The 13,537-nt window shown below is 44.6% G+C and overlaps 1 protein-coding gene across 1 annotated transcript in view; it reads left to right on the top strand.

Annotated features, from left to right (window-relative positions):
- Window positions 1-2,572: 2,572 nt before the first annotated feature.
- Window positions 2,573-13,537, top strand: part of LOC146866685 (tetraspanin-18-like) — a 311,267-nt gene continuing 300,302 nt past the window's right edge. Inside the window, exon 1 of the mRNA XM_085614475.1 lies at window positions 2,573-2,684. The gene's annotated coding sequence lies outside the window, so the exon portion shown is untranslated. The remainder of the gene's footprint in view (window positions 2,685-13,537) is intronic.

Genomic DNA, 13,537 nt, shown 5'->3' with positions numbered 1-13,537 from the left:
AATTTGCCCGCCCATTGCAAGGATGGATGGAATGCTCCACTCAAAGGTAATCCAGACGTCCTTTATTGGCATAACATTGTGCAAAAAGGCTCTTCAATAGGCTTTTCGGTTGTTTGGAGTAGGTTGTGAGCTATGAAAGGTTGTGATTCCCACTGGAAAACTGTTGATTGGTTAGCAGAGCATAAAGTTCTTTAGCATTGAATGGAAGGTGCAGGTCTTTTTTGAGTTCCTCTTGGGAAAGGTAAGATGAGTTAAGGGGGGTTTAAGTATAAATATGTCTGCTCAGATAAACACCTCTTGCAGTAGTGTCAAAACACCACAGGGTTGATATCATCAGAAGGCTGTTTGCTTTCATTAAGAACAATCTGAAAATGTGGGCTGCACCCAAGAATTCAGCCACAGACACCATCTTGACGTTGCAGTGTTTCTGAACGGTGTCTGAAGTGACGGTGCAGATGGATAGATACGCTCGGTTTACACCTTCTTTCCAATGTATCAAGGCACTGTGTGTCCTAGTACAATGGCACAGAGGCAAAGGTTATACAGCTCCCACTTTGGCTCCGAGCTGATGCAACCAATGAGGAATGGGCTAGAGGCTAAGCTTTTGCATTAATGTGTTTGAATGGCACTGTCCTGTCTTTGAAAGCCACGTTCCAATTTGCTAAGGGGCTGGTGTGGGCCATCTGCCATATTTCCTTGCATCCCATTGGACACTGACTTCTACAGGCATCCCAGGTCGGACTGAAACTGAAGATGAAACTGCTGGACAGAGCACGTTAGTCTATGGTGGGAGTAGCCAATAGAATTTGATTATAGTTCACAGGTGACTGTGCTGTATAAGGACTGTACTTATCAACTGCAAACAACAACAAGCATTGGCATAGCCAATAGGTCTCGCCTTTGGGACCTTATAAGTGTTTAGCCATGCAACAGTTGCATAACTAAACACTTATAAGGTCCCAAAAGCGAGACCTATTGGCTATGCCAATGCTTGTTTTAACTGCTGCAATCTATTGAAGCCTCACGGAGAACATCAAAGTGGCCGTGCGGCCAAAAGTGATCGCGATCAGACATCAAAGCGGCCGCGAAAGTGAAAGTGAAAGTAATCACGGTAAAGCGTGACACGCGCGCCCGCGCACATGCACTGTAGCTCTAGGCTGGCCTGGTAGCACTTTTTGGAGCCCTCACAAAATGTCTTGCCAGACCAGCGCATGCGCTGGGTCAGGCGAGACCTAAAAACATTGTTGTGACAAAAACAGCAACCCACTGAGCTCTCCTCATAACATACAATTATGTGATCTGCAAGCTACGCGTGTTTTGCAACAGGCATATTAAAGCTTTGCGGCTACTTTATATAGGGTCAAAACTGCCTCTAGACAAAACTCCACTCTCTCCATCAGGCAAATTAATCACCAGTTATCTTAACATTTTTATTGTTGCCCGAAAATTGTTGAGCACATAAGGAACTCTGCAGCAGGTGCGTTTAAACCAGTATAATATTTCAATACACAGCTTCCACTGAGCTCGGCATCTGGTAGGGTGGCACCAGTCGCACCGCCCTAAAGCCAGCACTGCACCGGCCCCTGCGTACATCTCGTGAATGCATGGTACTGGGGCAATTTTACCACCCGCATACAGTAAAACGTCTTTAAAGTGTGCCTTTACTTTATAGTAATTTAACGTGAATAGTACCTTTTGTGACGTCAATTAGAATCCTATTTTCCTGTAATGTCTATTAGTACTAAAAAAGGATTTCTGAACATCTGCTTGCGCTGAAGCTCCTGCATTGTTTTATTAAACGTAACTACGATGGCTCTTTTTTTATATATCATGGCTCTTTTTTATATATCAATTATTAACTGCAAGCATGTTTCCGTTTTTCTTCTTTTTCTGGCATAAGCTTGCAAAACAAAATAATCATTGCACCCACTTGCTAGGGCTAGAGTGGTTGGATTTGCAATGCCTGGTGTAATTGCAGTGTTGATTTCTGCCATGTCTGCTGGTTTGTGCATCTTCAGTGCTGTTGTCTCCGAGAAGTGCTGGGTTGGGTATTGCCATCTGCTCTTCTGGTACTATTTCGGCACTATTGTCTTCCCTGGGCACTGCTAGTGTGGGTAGCCCCAAGGCGCTGCCCTCTCCCCTATCTAACTTATAAAGCAGATGTCTTGTTTTTTTTTAACAAATTGGGAACATTAATATTTAAGGTGTCCGCATGCGGAATGCTAATGAGGGATTCCCTTCAGGTTGAGTTACGTGTCCTGCAACAACACCTGTTGTGTAGCTGGGAAACTGTGAATGACTTGGCTTCATAGCCAGCAATAATTAATCTGAGTCCACGTCTCCTGCCCTGGGATCCGGTTGCGCTTCTTCTCTGGGTTAACTGCATGGCCTAAAAGGCTATTTAATTACTTCTCTCTGACCTGTACCTGTACAGAAGGCGCGCGGTCGCCCGGGTCTGCGCAGGGCGCGCGATCGACAACGAGGGTGATCCAGTTCCCTATCAATTATTCGTCACCAAGGGAGTGGATGAGGGATTGCTTGGTCCTTCCCGTCCTGAAGGAGAACCTTTTGGATGTAGTGGTGAATTATTACGGCTGCTGGTTGACAATTGTTGGTTTGACCATCGCTGGACTCGGCCATCGATCGCGGAACCTGGTGAAAACTGAGCCCGACATCATTAAAAGGTAAGTGCAGCAAGTGCATGGACTTGTCTTCTGTAGGTCGCCCACGTGGCAAACTCCGGACAAGTCAACACACATGTTTTATCCTGCCCAGGGCGATGTAACAAGGAATAATTGTAAATGTGTGATTCAGAAATCCTATATATCTTATACTATTTCTGATGACTAAAAAAATCACCCTGCGGGTGCCATCGTGGAAACATGTTCAGAGCCCCAGCTTTATAGGCAAAACTAGTTTATGAATTCGTCAATGTTGGCCCTTTGTACGGGAATAAATTGTTAAAATCTTAGCAAATCTATAGAAGTACCCATATTGAACTGAACTGCTGGTAGGGTCCACTGGTGAAGTCCCCTTCCTCGCAGCACCATAATACTTTCCACCTCACTTCCAAAGTGAGAATCCTTCTCAACAACACTGGGCAGACTTGAAAGAAAACACCATCGCAGGTGAGAGAGAAGCAGGTCACCCTGAGGAACTGGAAAGCAAAGGACCACCTGCAATAAGAGGACTGCAGGAAGAGGTTTCCCTCAAGGCTCATTCAGGAAAAATAAAGAGTGGAGCTGATCTAATGAGCAGACTCCATGATTTATGGGCCCTGCTAGATCCAGATGAGGATCAGAAATGCAGGAACAGGAGGAAAGGGCAAGGACTCTGTACTGAATAAACTCTACCGTGGCTGGTAGATTTTGGATGCAGACTCCAGTGAAAAAAGGCACATTTGGGATAAACAGTGAACACCGACTTATTAATTTGTCATCGATCCCCAGCTTGAAACTTCAGGGATCAGGTGAGCATCAAACTGGTCCCAGGAGCCGCGTGACTTGAACTGGACCCTTGGTGTCCACTAGTGAACAACCATCTGAGCACCTGGGCACAGCTTTTTGTTGTCAAGGGGAGAGTCTTGTGTTTTGGGAAGAGGGGTTTGGGAGCACAATTTTTAAAGGTTATGGAGTGGATTCTACATATCCACAGGTGATTGCTCGGGCCATATTCCCGTTTATGGTTGTTTCACCCACCAAATCAGTACTGACGCTTCTTACTGAACTGCCATGTGAAGCCCCTCCCAGAGGAAACATAAACAACCCCAGACTGGTTGCAGCCTCTTCGGGTCTCATCACTGGGGGCAGCTTAATTTCTATGGCACATTGAGCACAGGATTCACGTCTGGGCATATACGTTGCACTTTAGGAGTCTGCTGCAAGAAACAGCAAGGTGAGGCATTGTGTGCTTGAATTAATTCTAGCAACTAGCAATCGGTCAGGCCGCCTAACACTCTGGGCAGAGGACATTTATTCATACACTGGGCTATTTGTTGGCACTATCCAGGCTACTGTGACACTGCTTGCTCGATGTTCCATTTAAATATATTACATATAATTCAAATTATTTTTTAAAGTCTTCTTTAAAAAGTCCACAAAATATAAATTGTTTATATTTATATATTAATGTACAAAAAATTACAACACGTTATGTACAGAATTAATGTATATGTCTTTACTTATTAAGGAAATAAGGTGCAATATGTAATAATAAAATATTATTTAAGGTTTATTTATACATAATTCATCACTTTAAATTACACACACACACATATATACATACATATACACTGAAAAAACCATAGGTTTCAGGCCTGATATAGTTAGGAATTAGCATTTAGAAAACCTTAGAAATTCACTTAAAAAACCATAGGTTATAGGGGTGTTATAGTTAACTGGACATTTCACTCGTACAAAACCATTGAAATTCCTCCAATATAGTTAGTTGTACTAACTACATCTCGCGCGCCCGCAATCCACTGCTGATGATGTCCCATATTACATCATTCATGACATGGTCAGTGACATCACTGATGACATCTCAAATGACATCAGTTCCCCCTCTGCAAACGCGCCAGGGGGCGCGTTTGCAGAGTGGTGCAAGGAGAGGGCATGGCCTCCAGCCTGATCCTGTTTCTTTTATTTCTTTTTTTAAGAAGGGGGGCTTCTTTTTCTAATTTATTGGCCCTGGGGATCCCATCCCCCAGGGCCTGCCCCCAATTATTATTATTTTTTTTAAATTAAAATCGGGAAGGGGGCCCTTTTTTCTTTTTAATTTTTATTTTGGAGGGGGGCTGCCTTGCCCCTCTCCCGGGCCACTACTAGCCCTGGGTACCCCATCCCCCGGAGGTGGCCCTCTTCGTTGGGGGCCGTGGGGGGGTCCCCAATCCTCCCACGTTCCCTGTCGGCTCCTTGCGTCCTGCGGGAGCCGGCATTGCTTTTCCACATGGGGAGCAGCTAATATGCTGCTCCCCCTGTGGAAAAGCAATCTGCTTTCCTATTTGGAAGAGAGAGCAGGTTTGCTCTCTCTTCCAAATAGGAAAGCAGTTTGCAATGACGGGGTGGGAGCCGCGAGGCTCCCGCCCTGTCATTGCAAACTACAGTGTCCCGGGGGTGGGCACCCCGGGACACTGCAGGAGCTGGCCCTGGGGGGTGGCGGTCCCCAGGGCCTAGACATGGCTCCAGGAGGGGGGCCGCGCGTCCTCCTCCCACATTTTGAAGAAGCCCGGGGGGGTGGCGGTCCCCAGGGCTGGGGGGGCCTGAGAGCCCCCCCACCCAATATTAATAAGCCCTGGGGGTGGCGGTCCCCGGGGCTGGGGGGCCTGAGAGCCCCCCTACCCAATATTAATAAGCTCCGGGGGTGGCAGTCCCCGGGGCTGGGGGGCCTGAGAGCCCCCCCCACCCAATATTAATAAGCCCCGGGGGTGGTGGTCCCCGGGGCAGTGTGGGGGGGATTGGGACCCCCCACACTATTTTTTGAAAATGCCCCTGGGATTTGGCCCCCTTTTTGCGTTTTTCGCATTTCTTTTGCTTATTTCTTCTGCCTCGGTTCTACCGAGGCACAAGATGGCTGCCAACACTTCCTGATTTGGAGTGTTGACAGCCAGTTAGAATACAGCTCGTGCACGGCAGGGTGCGCTTAGGCTGTGCTTAGGGTACGCGGATCCTCCGAGGCCATAGATATATATGTACATTTAAATGTCATTTTCTCAGGAACTACTGAACGGATATACACCATTTAAGCAAAAGGCACAAGTCTGAACTAAGGACTACCTCTTTGCCAAATTTGGTGTAATTCCGTTCAGCAGTTTGGGCTGTAGCTGCGGCTAAAGGTCCTATGGGAAAATGCATTGGGAAAATGCATTTTGGGACCCCCCTTTTTTCTCGGCCCCCGCCTGACGAATCACCGTGAAACTTTCAGGATAGGAGCTGGCCAAAAGTTTTGAAAATTTTGCGAAGATTAGTCAATCGGCACCAAATTTATTCCAAATAGAATGCTGCGGATTTCCTATGGAAAATAGGTCCTAACTATATCTAACTATATCTACCTACTGGCGACCGCCAGTAGGTTATATATATATATATATATATATATATATATATATATATATATATATATATATATAGTCAAAATAAATTACCTTTTATTTTAAGTTCTTGTTTTTACTATTTTCTATGAGCGGCTGCTTCAGTACTAATGGTTGGTCATGTATGGTGCTAGACTTACTCCAGGTCTGAGCTGGAGTATATTTAATACTGTGTTGCGTCCTTTTTGGCTTTAGTAACTTTGCCAGTGCAGTTTATGAATAGCAATGGGCTCACTCTTTTGCAGATGGGGGCCTGTCCCTCCCTAAACCCCTATTATACCTCGCAAAACCACTCCCATTTAGTCTCAAGTATGCCCTTTTTTCCAGCTACTCCCTCTGGTCCCTCCTGCAATTACTACTAAGTGTAAAACAGTGCGTGACGACCTCCCCAAAGGGAAGATGGGCGAGGTAGAGATTTATAATTGTAGCTTTGTAAATTGCATTTTGTAGTAAGTAGTACTACTGTAGTACTACTTTACTTTCTACAAAAGGCATTTTGTGAATAATGCTGTTTGTGAATCCCACCCTAGGTGTACTAAAGAGTCAAATATTGCACTAGAGATAAGCAAACCGACCAAGCACCACTTATCAACAACTTTAATAATCTGGAGTCAAGCAATTTGTAAGTGAACTTCCAGAAAATATCTAATTGTAATGTAATTGATCTTACAAGAGAGTGCTTGTGTAATATGTGGTCTAGATTACTGTTCCTGCTCAACATTCTGTTCCGTTTCGGGGAATCCAATGGTCCACTGAGGTCTTAAGGTTCTAGTTACAAGTCCAACTTCAGGGTTGATTGGACATTTCCATTTATACAGGATTGTGTGTCAAAATATCCACATCCGAAACATTGTGTTTCCAAAATATCATGGCTGAACTATCGAAGACCAAAATATTGAGAAGGAAAGTGAATATAGCTAAGTGTAGATTTACTATACTTAACTCAACATCTACGTACCTTGAAGATATACATACATATTGTCAAAGTACATCAATGCGGAGTTAACCTATTCTTACCTAAATAAATTTACCTTCACAATACTTTCATCTTCGAATCTTTATCAATGAAATTGTGCTACTGCAATATTCTTGAGTCCATATTAAGGTAGAGCACCTTATACAGAATTGAGCTGAGCATCACCAGGGGTGTTTGCAAGTTTGAATGCCGCTGGATTGTCTTGCTTTGGAGCTACCTTTTACATCCCTAGGGAAGAATTCCAGAATGTTTGTTCAGTCTAGTTCATGTTAAATATGGATCTTAGGCAGCAAAATCATATAAAGGCAGGGAGAACCAATGTTCAAATTATATGTAATGATTAATGCCACTACCTCTGAAGCGGAATTTTTACTGATCTTTCAAGCAATGCAGGGCAGCAAGTAAAGTTGCTGCTTTGCGTGAAGGGGAGGGACATGAAATGATACATATTTTCACATCTATCGAGCATTTCTGCTCTCTGTTTGTGTTGGCGCACTGTGTGGTGCCTACCACCAATGCAGGCCCCCTTGCACCACAGTGCATCACAGGCAGGATTGTTTTTGCACAAAAACAATCCTTAGTGGCATTTTCCTTTTTTTGTGCGTGATGCGGAACGCTTATGCTCCACCCATGGAATGCCTCATAACTTGAAATGTACCGTAACGCAGTACAAGCTGCTGCTGTTTTGAGGTACAATTCTTTACAAAGCTACACATGGCGGCACAAATCGCCCCTTGCATGGCTTTGTAAATATTACTGAATCCTTTTGCGCTGTCTTTGTGTCACCTTGTGCAGTGTCAAAGGCAACGCAAAGACTTGATAAATCTGGGCCTTCATCTATTAAAAACACTAAGGGGCATAATACTAGAATGGTGGCACAGGACAGCGCAGCAAGTTACCCTTCTGCGCGGCTCTGCATCACAGGGAAAGGGCAGGAATGCACAGTATTCATCCAATATGGTGCATTTGTGTCCTTTCATCCTGTGCTGGTGCGTTTCGGCAGCCTAGCGCCAACACAGGGCCGGGGTGCAAGAGTACGTGCATTACAGGCAGGATTGTTTTTGTGCAGGAAGGGACACCTTCCTGCACAAAAGAAATCCATGAGGCACAAAAGAAATCCATAGAGGCGTTTCCTCTTTCTATGTGTACTGCAAATGCAGCATACATCGAAAAAAAAACGGGGAGAAATAAAGATATTTCTCCTGGTAATACCTCACCTTGGGAGTCATAAGATTTTGATGCATTCCCAGGTTTACAAGTCCTTGTAAATCTGGGAATTAATCAAAAACCATGGGAGTTGCGTGAGGACACCCACCACAATGCCCATGGAACGCCTCCCTTGCACAGAGTATGTTGCTGCGTAGCATTACTTGTGAAACCATTGTGTGGCTTCATGAATATGGCTTGGGAGCCTTGTGATGTGCATGTACCTCATTGCGTGGTGCAAACATGCCGCAAGGCCCACGTAAAAGTGCCCCTAAATGTCCCAAATACTAATCTGGTTAGTACTCGATAAAGGCCATCATTGAACAGCACCCCTGATAGAGATATTTATGTAGCAGTCTCAGTAGGTATTGGTGCAAGGGCTAACTAATTCTGCGAGAACCTTTAATGAAAAAACACAAAGTCAGTGTAATTACACAAAGGGATGGAGAATTGTTGTATTCCTCCATGCATGAGGCATATTTTGCTGCTACTGTCGGTAAGGAGGGAGTTTTGAATGTCTCACGCCTGTGGTAAAGATAAAGCACGATTTATTCGAATGTTTCCACCCCGAGAGATGGGGTGATATGTTACGAACTAGGGTTGGGTTATGTATTGCACGCACTCTGCCCGGCTCCATCACGACACACGCTTTTTGAAGGCAGTGACAGTATGTGAGATTATGAAAAAGTATAGGGGCATAGCAGCAAGGCGGCAATAGAACATTATTGCCGCTTTTGCGGCTGTTTTCGGCAGAAAAGCGGCGATAATTTTATCGCCTTATTAGCAAGGTCACGCTAACGTGTGAAACCTTACAGTAGCGCACGAAATCTTAACGCCCAGCTTTGCATCTCTAATGAGATGCAAAGTGGGCGTTCCTGACCTAACATGACAGGAGAAATGTCGCTAAGCGACATTTCTCCTATCATCAAGCCCCACGCTATGAAGCATAGCGGCAAGAAAAGTAGCGATAACCCCTGTTATCGCTACTTTCCTTACGCCTACTTCAGGACTGACTTAGCCATGATATCCTATGGAAGGTGGATATCATGGCTAAGTTTGTGGGTCCCTATCAACAAGCTAACACCACATTTCGTGAGATTATCGCTGGGTTTCCAGCGATAATCTCACGTTAGGCAGTTAGCGCTAGGATTTTTATCGCTTTTGAGATAAGCGTTGCTAACAGCACGCTATCTCAGCGATAAAAACCCACTCTAGCCGGCGATAATTATCCTAGCGCTAAGTGCGCTTAGCGATAATTATCGCCAGTTGTTGCTGATATGCCCCATATTTTCCCCAGCCGAAGCTGGTCTTCGTTAGTGAGCAGAGCAAGTGGAGTGGTGGTTTCGAACTGCTGCTCTGTCTGTCAATGACGGCAGTGAACAGCAGCTGTAAAGAGCGGGCAGGGACCACTGCAGGTGGGTGATGGGTGGCTGTACCTGCATTCAGGGGTCTCTGTGCACCATTGGCTCACTGGCACAGCCGTGCACCTCCCAAAAGATTGTCCAATCCTGCACCCATGTTAGTTATATGGCAAGGGTGCAAGGCAGTGGTGTCCCCACACCGCAATAAAAGTCAGATCACATGGCTCTAAAATATGCTCCCTTGCTATCAGAGTCGCAGCCTTCAAAAGTGCCACAGGGGCAGAAAAAACAGGATCAAACACACCCCGTTAAGCACTCCAATGATATGCCCAATGATGCACCAGATTCTCTCTATGTCCCTGTTATATGGTAATAATAATTGCAATTTGTGAAGCGTGAACATATCACCCATTAAGGGTTTCAAGGCACTGGGGGTGATTAAGTACGCTATTGCCCAGAGTCACATGATGCTGAGCGGAGCTGCCGCCGGGAGTCGAACAAGGATCCCTGCGCTCCGGAGGCAGCCGCTCTGGCCGCTGCGCCACACCTCTCTCACATATGGAGTTCTCCATGTTGCTAAAGTTATTGCTAAAGCTGGAGTGGTTACAAAATGATACAATAGTCCATAGGCAGCTTCAGGTGGGTCCAGCTATGCACAAAAGTTCATCTGATTTCTTCCATGTTTTGGTATAACACACTACTCAACTAACTACAAGGAGCAGCTAAGTTCAAAGACGACATTTTATAGTAGAAGCTTTTTGAGTTCTGGTGCTGAATCCTTTCATGCGCCAAAGTTCAGATCAGGTCTCGGGCTTCTAGGTTCTATGAATATCAACAAGCCACTAATCAAATGAAAAGGTGATTACAGAGAAACCTGAACAGATGAATACTTGTACAGAGAAACTACTAGAAGGAAAATGTGTTACAAAGAAAATAAATTCTATATCTAAAATAAAACCCCCCTTTAAAAAAGTATTCTTTTCGGCATAAGTTATAAAGTAGAACCTTTTAAATAAAGCTTTTAAGGATACCACTAAGTGGTATTTTAAATGTTACTGTAAAAATATAGGTAGGGGTAAGCTTTACGTTAAAGGTAAGGCTTAGAACATTGTATGATTTAAGATTAGAATTGGGGTAAGGGTGAGGTCTAGGTAATAGAAATATTTTGTGATAAACTTCAGTTTACAGTGCCATCGATATAAGCAGATTAGAAACAGGTTTAGGTTTACAGACAGGTTTAGGTTTAAAGATATTATACACTTAGGAGAGGGTCATATAGATCATGTACATTATCGTTGTGGAGGAATTTGTTGTAGCATATTCTTTTTCGAAGTCCATTCTAACGCCTTTTTGTCCGTAAATCCTCTGCGTCGATTTCTCCATTAAGGAATTTCCTTGTAGCAACTTTTCCCATTAGAGAGTTTTTTGGTGGAAGGTATTTAACTGGAAAGGTATCCTTATAACTGAAATCCACAAGCTAAGTCTGCATACCAGTTAAGAAAAGAAACATTCTCATAAATGTTCCTGTTTCTGACATTTATTGATGATATCTAAAGCTGCAACCCCTAAAAGGCCCACAAAAATCTGAAGCTATCGGTAAAAACACAAATGTTGTTTAATAATGTGAGGATTCTCTTCCACTGATCCTGGAGTTTATTTTGGGAAGTTATGTTATTGAGGTTTTGTTGGCTATTATTATAATAGTATGCCATTCTATTACTCAAATGAATGTTCGAAAGACGCATACTCACTGCTTCTCGGAGGATAGACTTGTAAAATAGAGAGTACACCTTCTCCGTGAAAGCGGTTATTACATCAAATCCCATTATTGCTGTCAGTCCCCTAATCCTCTATTCCATCCTCACTGGAAGTTATGTGATTGTAAAATACATTAAATAGCAGCTCTTTGAGGGGAAATGATGATACCTTAAAAGAAAGACCTTGTAGATAATACAGGTGTAATATTTGCCAACATACACATGACTTTATCTAACAGTAAATCATAATATCCTTATAGAATTTCCCCGCAAAGAGGCCACTGATTGTGTTTGTCCGCCGATTTTGATTGAATCAAACAAATGGGAGCACATTTTCCATCCGCGAAACTCTGTAGGGTTTCCTTCCTGACCATAAAATAAGAGTATGCATGCCTTGGTATTTATTTACAAATGTATTTTTTTGTGGAGAAGTGTGGCTCAATGGTTAGAGCGGCAGACCCTGATACAGAGGTCTGGCCCGGGACCAGGGTTCAATTCCTGCCGCGGCGGCTCTTGGATTCAATTTCCCTGGACCTGATAATTCTCGCCTTTGGGCCTATTCTAAACATGGGTCCCTCTGGGCAATAGCTTGCTTAATCTCCACAACGGCCCCCACAGCGCTAGGATGCCTGGCTTCACCTTGGGGTTGCCCCGGAGTAGATATCTCACAGGAAAACCAGGAAGGGTTCCACAGCGGTATGAATACAGCGCTATGAGACTCCTGGGTAGAAGTGCGCTATATAAGTACAAATACATTTACATATAATACTAACTAAGGCACACGGAGGCCTGCATGTTACAAGTGGTGTTTTGGAGATAGGCCCCCAAGTCTCTAAAGTCGTCGGCGCTGGCCACTAGGCCACATCTCCTCCAGGAGGAATAACGCCCTGTTATCGACATGGCGCACAATGGATGCTATCTATAGGGCAGCTTCCTTTGAGCGAGTTGTGAAGGAGAAGGACTCGGGAAGGAGCCATACTCTCAGAATGAGAGATATTTATGTATTTACTATGCTCACTCGACAAGATGCTTATCTGCAAACAGGATCAGCTTTTAACAACTCATTCTGGTCTTAAAGATATCAACGATTCTACAGATGCTAAGACGTGCACCCCATGCAACCTTCGTTCATTTAACCCAAACCTTCTGATCTCGCCAAGCCTACTCTTCACACTTTTGAGACCTTCGGCCTTTACTTCTGGAATTGACTCTTAAGGGAGTAGCTTCCTCTCGCCTCCCTTCCAACCTTTCACATCTGCATTATCGTCTCACCTACATATACTTGGAAATGACTGCAATCAATGTGTCCCAATCCATGCCCTGCGACTAACCCAAAGTGAACATATGTAGATATGTATATATAGTAAGCTGCCCAGTTTGCCTTTGTAAATGTGTCCGCATCCTGTTGTGTATCTCAGTAAACATTTGACACGCATCCAACCCACAAACAGCTGTGTATTTACCACCCAGCCTGCCAATCTCCTTTTGCACTGCGGTCCTGTTAATAAGTACCTCACTTCTTACTGAGTTGCCACCTTGCCCTCTGCAAGATTAATAGCTACAAGCATTGTTGAGTTTAGCATCTTGCAACGTGCTGGTTGGCATTCTGTGATAAGGGTGTGGCGCTTTCGCTAGGTCTGTACTGCCCACACTCTGGGGCTGCCTCGTGCAGACTTTGGCGGGAGACCTGCACGCACCACACATTTGTAAAACTGCTTCTACTTTCTCAGTGTAGTGTCTCATGCAATATACATCTTTGCAATGCGGCCAAAAGCAGCTCATAAAAAGAGGGCTTTTCTCAATGGTCAGTAGTTTTCAAATGAATCCCTGGCTTCGCTTCCTGCTTTGTTGGTCACGTGTCCTGTGGTTGTCACCTGCTCTCCCTTTCTACAGGCTGCCTCTCAGAGGATGGGACTTTGTTGGTCACATGTCCTGTGCTTGTCACCTGCTCTCCCTTTCTACAGGCTGCCTCTCAGAGGATGGGACTTTGTTGGTCACATGTCCTGTGCTTGTCACCTGCTCTCCCTTTCTACAGGCTGCCTCTCAGAGGATGGGACTTTGTTGGTCACATGTCCTGTGCTTGACACCTGCTCTCCCTTTCTACAGGCTGCCTCTCAGAGGATGGGACTTTGTTGGTCACGTGTCCTGT

The sequence above is a fragment of the Triturus cristatus genome, chromosome 1_2 (assembly GCF_964204655.1).
Source record: "Triturus cristatus chromosome 1_2, aTriCri1.1, whole genome shotgun sequence".
NCBI lineage: Eukaryota > Metazoa > Chordata > Amphibia > Caudata > Salamandridae > Triturus > Triturus cristatus.
This window is presented reverse-complemented; position numbering and strand designations above follow the sequence as displayed.